Source organism: Alligator sinensis, unplaced genomic scaffold, assembly GCF_000455745.1.
Source record: "Alligator sinensis unplaced genomic scaffold, ASM45574v1 scaffold156_1, whole genome shotgun sequence".
Classification (NCBI taxonomy): domain Eukaryota; kingdom Metazoa; phylum Chordata; order Crocodylia; family Alligatoridae; genus Alligator; species Alligator sinensis.
The window spans coordinates 3,594,250-3,603,125 of NW_005841844.1; positions in this window are offsets into that span (position 1 = coordinate 3,594,250).

Genomic DNA, 8,876 nt, shown 5'->3' on the forward strand with positions numbered 1-8,876 from the left:
CAGTGAGCCACCCCTGCACCATGCGGTTCATGACCACCATGATCTCCCTTGCCATGTGGGACTCATCCAGCACCTTGGCTTGCAGTAGAGCCCAGCGATGGCCTGACTGATCGCACCAGTGCCCCGTGAGGGAGAGGTAGGCACGATCGCCACCCTGGCTGCTCCAGATGTCGAAGGTGAAGTGCAAGGCTATCTGTGGCCCTGCCTTGTGCAGCTCCTCCCTCAAGTACTCCCTGCATGCGAGGCTTATGCTGAGAGTGGGGTGGAAGAGGCAGTGATTCCACTGCGGTGCCCACTTCTGGACTAAGCAGAGGTGGTGCAGGTGCAGGGACATTAGGTGCAGACACTACTCCCACCTCCTGTCTTCCACTGGCAGCACTGATGTCATGGCTGCTTGGGAATAGAATGTGTCTGTGTTTGGGATGGGGCAGGGGGATGGGGTCTTACAGCTCTAGCTCTCCCCGTACCCCCTCTCCCTCACCTGCCAGAAGACCTGGCACCTGCCTTTCCAGCACACTTCATATTGATCTTTCCTGTGCTGGAAAAGGTGTGTGTGTGTGTAGGTGTGTGTGTGTGTAAATCCTTTTGTATATCTGTCTGTCTTGTTCTCCTATGAATATCTGTGTCTATCTTGTGCTGTGAATGAAATTATTTGTGTGTCTTTTTTGTGGTCTCACTATATTGTCTCTTCTGTTCTGAATGAAATTGGGTGTCTTCTTTCTGGCTCTCATGATATTGTGTATTTTGTGGTGTGAATGAAATTATTTGCTTGTCTTCCTGTGTCTCAATATATTATCTGTGTCTTGCTCTTCTGTAAATATCTGTCTATCTTCTTCTGCTGTGATTTTTTTTTTTCTATATTCTGGGTCTCTGCGTATGTGCATGTATGTGTGCGTGCAAGCAAGCAATCTGTGCCTCCCTGCACAGTGATAGATAACACTGGCTGGGAAAACACAACTGTCTTTGCAAAGTTTCCAAAACAAGTTCCCCAAAAAATAATTCAAAGAAATAAATTGAATTGTAATACTACTAATAATTTAATTGAATAGCTAAGCTAAACTAAGCTAAATTAAGCTAAATCCTAACCAGTCCTTTATAACATGAAAAAGCAGGAGGCAGGTCTCAGTCACAGCGTTCCTCTCTCTCTCAGCTGCTGACAGAGAAGGAGCTGCCAAAGGCAGGGAAGGGCTGGAAACAGGGGCTTTTATATTTTTTTTACCCCGCTCCCCTTTCCTCTTCTAATTGCCTCAAAATGGCTGAAGCGGCTCCGAAGCATCTGAAGTGGGTCCAAACCACTTTGGATGCCCCCGACCCACTCCAGACACCATTACTGGTATCCTGCTTCAACCCAGAAGTGCCGTTTCGGACGCTAAAGCATCCAAAGCGGGTCCAGATCCGAAGCGGGATCTGAAGATTTGCACAGCCCTACTGACTAAATGGCACTCAGGGTGCTCTTCAAGGAGGAGTTCCTGACCAATCAAGGCTGGGATCTGTAATCCTGTTCTTGTAATGCTTCACAAATTTAACTCATCAAATCTATTTTATCTTTTCAATTGTGTAATTAGGTCTTACACAATTCTTCTGGCTCTGAACCCTAGAAGAACCCATGCATTTGAATTCACACAGTCTCTCTACTTCTGCTAAGACCCTTCCAGTATGAAGAACTCTACATCTGGTAATCAGTGCAGTTTGAATAATTAAAACAAATGAATGGCTTCAATGATACAGAACAAAAGTTAGACTCCTTATGGAACTCTTTAATTTGCATTGCATATATGGGCTATCACAGCACTCAGAACATGGGTCTTTTTCTTGGCTGAGATGTGCAGGTTCTCTGCTTAAGCAGATATGCAAGAAGGTAACCCACCTGAAGAGACTGCGCTCAGACTGGATGCAGGGCAAGCTGCTCAGAAACACCATCGCACTTGTAAACTGCACACACTCTAGAATTGCTTAAAGGCAAATGCAGGTGAAAAAGCTTTACAAATCCCAATCTTCAGGGAAAAATTGCACTTCAAAAATTTAGTTACTGACAATGCTTGATGTGACTTCAGTTCAAACTTCTTGGTATTCTAATCTATTTTTAAACTGAAATTTTGCAGGAAAGATGTGTGTGAATAATAGAAACGAGCATAGTGCTGGTAAGTTTCGAGGTACTAGACTGGTGGCATGTGTAATAAATGATAATTGAGGGAGGGCAGAAAGCAGTTAATTCTTCTTTTTAGGGGGATGAAGGGGAAAGAGGGTATTACAATTAAAAATTATAGCATTGCTGTACAGGTGGCTGAAATGTTGGCAGCCCATGACTGGTACCCAGGCACTGATTCCTTGCAGGCAGAGTGGGATGGTAGACAGCACCTCACTTCTGACTACCTGGTCTTTTCAGCTGCCTTCCCTTCAAGTTATGGGCCATTTACCCACTCCTGCTATGTGGGCATATGGTATTTCTTGCTTTTGAGACTATGCAGGACTGGAACCCAAAACTCATATCAATGGTGATTACCTCAGCAAACCTTATGTGTTCTGCACCAACGAGTGAGGCTGTATAACAGATTCTCTGGCTATATGGACTGGGGTAATTAGGTAACAGCTACAGTCTTTGTGCTGAGTTATGACCAGGATCAGTAAAAGTTTGGTGTCTTTAAATCTTTCTGAAATTCTTTCAGCAGCAATGAATGGTGGCAGTCCTGCTCTGGTCCTACATATAAACTGTTTCTGCTTCTGTACCCACTCTGAGATTGTAAGAAAACCCAAATCAACAACAACATTTACATTACAACCTCAGCCCTGCAGCAGAGAAAGCCATACCCAGACTCACAAATAACCAAGATATAATCATACATAGGCTGATAGTGTGGGTCTTGCCATTGTTGCCTCAGACAAAGCAGCATACATACAGGAAGCCAAAAGACACCTTTCCAACACAGAGTTTTGCAAACTCCTGACAGGGGACCCTATGGCACAATGCCAGATAGAAATGGGTAAACTCTTATAGGATCTACCTTGAGAAATATAAAAGTGGACTACTGCTTCTACCTCCTAGGTGCTCAGGCCAGGAAACTTTTACTTATTACCCAAGACCCAGAACGATGGCAACTCAGGAGACCCAATTGTCCCTGGCATTGGCACCATCACGGGGGGAGTTTCTGGCTACATTGACTCTACCCTATTCCCATATGCCACTTAAGCTGCCATCTATTTGAAAGACATCATAGTTTTCTTAAAGAAATTGGCCTCCATTGATAAGCAGCTAGCTAACAGCATATTCACTACCATGGATGTCATGTCTCTGTACACAAACGTCCCCCTTGGTGACACATTACAAGCCAAAAAGAACACTATCCCCAGCAAGAAAACTGCTTGTTTCCATTACAGTCTCCTGCTTTGTCCTCACACACAGCTATTTCAGGTTTGGGGATTCCCTACAAATGAATGGCACTGTCATGGGCACATACCTGCCCTCCCCTTATTCTCGGTGTACCACCAACATATTTATAACATGCAACTGCATTCATCTGCGATGGCCCCCTCATCCCCTCTATCTACCTGAGGTACACTGATGACATCTTCACTATATGGACACATGAGAAGGCGTCTCTGGAGAAATTCCACCAGGACACTAACAATGTCCACTCCTCCATCAAGCTAACTCTGGGACACTACACTCAACAAATTTATTTCTCGGACACTGCACTGAAGGTTTGCAGTGGCTACATTGCCACTACATTATATTGGAGACCGACTGACTGCCACAACTACATTCACCACACCAGCTTTCACCTTAAGCACATGACTAGATTCGTCCTCTACAGGCAAATTGTATGTTACAACTGTATCTGCTCTGATCCCGCTGACTGGGATATATGCTTTAAGGATCTGGAGCAGAGATTCCTGCAATTACAATACAATCCCAAAACTGTAGCCACTCAAATCAACAGAAACAGACTCAGACACCACTCCAATCTTCTATAATACCAACCCTGGGACAAGGACAACAGTGCCTTTGGCTGTCACCTACAACACCCAGCTTGAACACCTTAGACACATCATTAATGACCTCCAACCCCTCCTGTAAAAGTAGTCATGGGGGACAAACTTGTCCTGACTTATAGGCAGCACCCCAACCTCAAATGGTGCCTCTTGAGCACTAGACTACCTAACTTCCAGTTTCATTTGAGACACCAGACCTTGCAATGGATGCAAATGGCTTCTGTGCACCAACATCAATACAGACCACATCATCACTGGACCAAATAACATAGATTATAATTTGAGGTCCATTCACTTGCAATTCTACTAATGTTAGCCACTATCACCTGCTTGCAGTGCCTGTCTGCTGTCTGCATTGGACAGACTGGATAATACATGAGAAAATGAATTAATACAATTCTGACATCAGCAGCAAAAAGACACTTGGGCCTGTGACAGAACACTTTAATCTCCCTGGACATCTCATTGTCAACCTAAGGGCAGTAGCCACTTAAAACATGATTTGAATGGGAAACTGCTGAACAAGAAAGCATCTACTGACTGCATTGTGTTAAGTACAGTTTAAATAGGGACTATGGATTCTTATCACATTACCTGGCTAAGCTTTTGTGATTCCTTGTGCTATATATATGTATGTATATAATTGCATACATACACATACATACACTTTGGTTAGTCCATAAGGTACAAATCTACCCTGCCTCCTACTCGACTTCAGACTAACACAGCTAACTAGATCTCTTTGCCCATTTATTAAGAACTCGAGAGGAGTGGGTTTACATGGCCTGCTTTAACACCCGCTATTTAACGTCCAGATAACCTGCTTCTCTGAGCAGTAAGAAGCCTGTTGGGATGCTGATCTCTACTGGATTTGCTTTGCATAGATTCATAGATGATAGGGTCGGAAGGGACCTCAACAGATTATGGAGTCCAACCCCCTGCCTAGGCAGGAAAGAGTGGGCAGGAAAGAGCACTGGGGTCAGATGACCCCACCCAGATGCCTATCCAGCCTTCTCTTAAAGACCCCCAAGGTAGGGAAGAGCACCACCTCCCTTGGAAACCCATTCCAAATATTGGCCACCCTTACCGTGAAGTTTTTCCTGATATGTCGCCTAAATCTATTCTCTGTCAGTTTGTGACCATTGTTCCCTGTTACCCCAAGAGGCACCCTGGTGAACAGAGCAGCTCTGATCCCTTGCTGCATCCCCCTAATGAATTTGTAGGCGGCCACAAGATCACTTCTCAGCCTTCTCTTGTGGAGGCTGAAGAGGTCCAGGTCCCTCAGTCTCTCCTCATAGGGCTTGTCCTGTAAGCCCCTAACCATATGAGTGGCCCTCATCTGGACCCTCTCAAATCTATCAACATCCTTCTTGAAGTATGGTGCCCAAAACTGGACACAGTACTCCAACTGCAGACTTACCAATGCCGCATAGAGGGGAAGTATCACCTCCTTGGTTCTATTTGTCATGCATCTGCTAATGCATGATAAAGTACGGTTAGCTTTGCTGATGATTTTGTCACACTGACGACTCACACTGGCTGCTAGGGACTGCGCCCCGGTGGTAAGGACATGGAGGGCGGCCACTGGGGACCCTGCCCCGGTGGTGCCACCTGCCCTGGGCTCCTCTGAGGTCTCCACCCAGACAGAGCCCGTGGTGGGATTGGTGGCCCCCTGCCCCCCTGTCTGTAGGGGCTGTCTGGCAGGGACCCAGAGGCCATGGGTGGGGGAGGGGTCTGGAATTTCCCTTGCCTGTCCCTCATGTGCCTGACTTCGGGCCCTGGAGGAGCAGGTGAGGGAACTTCAGGCTGAGGTAAGCAGGCTACAAGGGATCAGGGCTGTGGAGGACAAAACTGACACACATTTCCATTCTCTGCAGGATCAGTCTTCCAGCAGACAGACCTCCTGGGAAGGATGCACAGCAGAGGAATGGCAGAAGGTGACCACCAGAATCAAGGCTGCTTGGGCTAATGTGGTGGCAGCTCCCCAGGTACAACTGGGGAACAGATTTGAGGCCTTGGCAGCCTTGGAGGAGAAGGTCAAAGTGGATGCCTCCAGCGGGGGATGGTGCCACTCTACACATGGCACAGTCTGAGCAAGGACCGAACACCATGAGGAAGAAAAACCGAGTCCTCATCATCGGAGACTCCATCCTGAGGGGAACAGAGGGTCCCATCTGCCTACCTGACCCCATGGCACGTGAGGTCTGCTGTCTACCTGGGACTCGGATTCAGGTTGTTACAGGCATGATCCCGGACCTCATTCGACCCTCAGACCAGTACCCCATGGTCCTAATCCATATGGGAACAAATGACATGGTAGGGGGCAGTCCAGACCACATCATGAAGGACTACGAGGCCCTGGGGGTCAAGCTCAAGGAGACGGGGCAGGGGGCAGGTGGTATTCTCCTCAATTCTCCCAGTAAGTAGATGTGGATGGTGCCATGAGGCCTGCATCAGAGTGGTCAACTGGCAGCTTCGGAGTTGGTGCCACCAGGCAGGCCTTGGGTTCCTTGACAATGACCCACATTTTCACACAGGTGGCATGCTTGGGTGGGATGGGCTTCACCTTTCCCTTAAAGGCAAGTGTGTCTTCTCTTCCAGGTTGGCTGATCTCATACGGCATGCTTTAAACTAGCTTCACCAGGAGATGGGGCTACAGGGGGACATGAAGACACTTCCCAGCCAAGACAGGTGACAAGCACAAGAAGTACCCAGGTAAGTGACAGGGGTCTAGATAGACCTGGGATCGGGGGGAGGTGCATGCACCCATAGGAGGCCTTAAATGCCTCTACACTGATGCTCATAGTATGGGGAACAAGCAGAAGGAACTTGCCCTCCTGCTAGCTAACACAAAACTGGACATAGTGGGGCTCACTGAAACCTGGTGGGATTCAACCCATGATTGGGCAGTAAGCATCAAGGGCTACAGACTGTTTAGGTGGGATAGAACAGGGAGGAAAGGCAGGGGTGTGGCGCCCTACATTAAAGAGCAATACACGTCCTCAACAAACAACACTGGGTCAGAGGAGGGGCACACTGAAGTGCTTTGGATTAGAATACAAAGGGGTTCGGGGGAAAGAGACTTAATGGTGGGGGTCTACTACGGACCACCCAACCAGGGGGAAGAGCTGGACTGGGAATTCTCAGGTCAGTTTCCAGAGGCAGTTAGGTCAAGGGACGTAGTCATCATGGGTGACCTAAACTACCTGGACATCTGCTGGGAGGAGCAGTCAGTCAGGTCTGACCACTCGTGTAGGCTCCTAGCTGAGATACAGGACCTCCACCTAACCCAGGAGGGGCACAGTCCCTCCAGGGGAATTGACTTGCTGGATCTGGTCCTGGCCACAAGCGACGACCTGGTGAGGGGACTGGGTTCTCGACCACCTGGGTGATCATCGCCTACTGGAATTCACCATCCAGCACAGGGTGTCAAAGGCCTGCAGGAAGGCAGCAGCCCTTGACTTCAGAAGGGCTGATTTCAATGAGCTAAGGAGATTAGTTGGGAAGGCACTGAGGTCCTGGAGGGTGGGGGAGTTGGGAGTCCAAGACAAGTGGTCATTCCTTAAGGAGACGATCCTCCAAGCCCAAAGGGTGACAGTCCCAATGTGAATCAAAGGGGGCAAGAGTGCTCAAAAGCCCCCATGGTTCACCAAAGGCATTCAGGAATGTCTGAGAGCTGAAAAGGAGGCATATACCCAATGGAAGGGAGGGGCCATCACCAAGGAGGACTATACCTCCATTGCTCAAGACTGTAGGGGGGCTGTTAGAAAGGCTAAGGTGGAGACTAGCAACCAGGATCAAAGATAACAAGAAGTCCTTTTTTAAATACATAGGGAGTAAAATGAAAGCATTGGGTAACATGGGGCCCCTTCAGGACACACTTGGCAATCTGATGGTTGCACAAAGCTAACCTATTTAACAATTTCTTTGCCTCCATTTTTCTGAGCAGGGACCAGGACATCCCCCGCACTGGGATTCCAGACAGATTCAGGAGAGGCATAGCCAGCCCAGGGGTCAGAGATGACCTAGTTAGGGAACTTCTGGTGAGGCTAAACGTGTTCATATCAGCAGGTCCAGATGATCTCTATCCCAGGGTGCTGAGGGAATTGGCAGGGGTCATTGCAGGACCCCTGGCATGACTTTACGAGCACTCATGGTGCTCTGGCCAGGTGCCAGAGGACTGGAAAAGGGCCAATGTGGTCCCCATTTTCAAAAAAGGGAGGAAGGAGGACCCAGGAAACTATAGGCCCATTAATTTTACCTTGGTCCTGGGGAAGCTCTTAGAGAAAATTATCCAGGAGCACATATCTCCAAGGGACCAGCAGGGGAGATTATGCTTAGGAGCAATCAACATAGGTTCATTAGGGGCAGGTCCTGTCAGACCAACCTGGTTGCCTTCTACGATCAGGTCACAAAATCCTTAGATGTAGGTGCTGTGGTAGACATAGTCTTTCTGGGCTTTAGGAAGGCCTTTGACACTGTCTCTCACCCCATTCACATTAAAAAATTAGGCAACTATGGCATTGATGCCTACATAGTCAGATGAGCTGCAAATTGGCTGGAGGGCCGCTCCCAGAGAGTGGTGGTGGACGGGTCACTTTCAACCTGGAGGGACATGGGCAGTGGGGTGCCCCAGGGCTCAGTCCTCAGGCCTGCACTGTTTAACATCTTCATCAGTGACTTGGATGAGGGGGTGAAAAGCACCTTGCTCAAATTCACAGATGACACTAAGATGTGGGGAGAGATGGGCCCACTAGAAAGGAGGGACAGGCTACAACTAGATCTGGACAGGTTACAGGGGTGGGCGGATGAGAATAGAATGGGATTCAACACTGACAAGTGCAAGGTGCTGCACCTGGGGAGGAAGAACCAGCAGCATACCTACA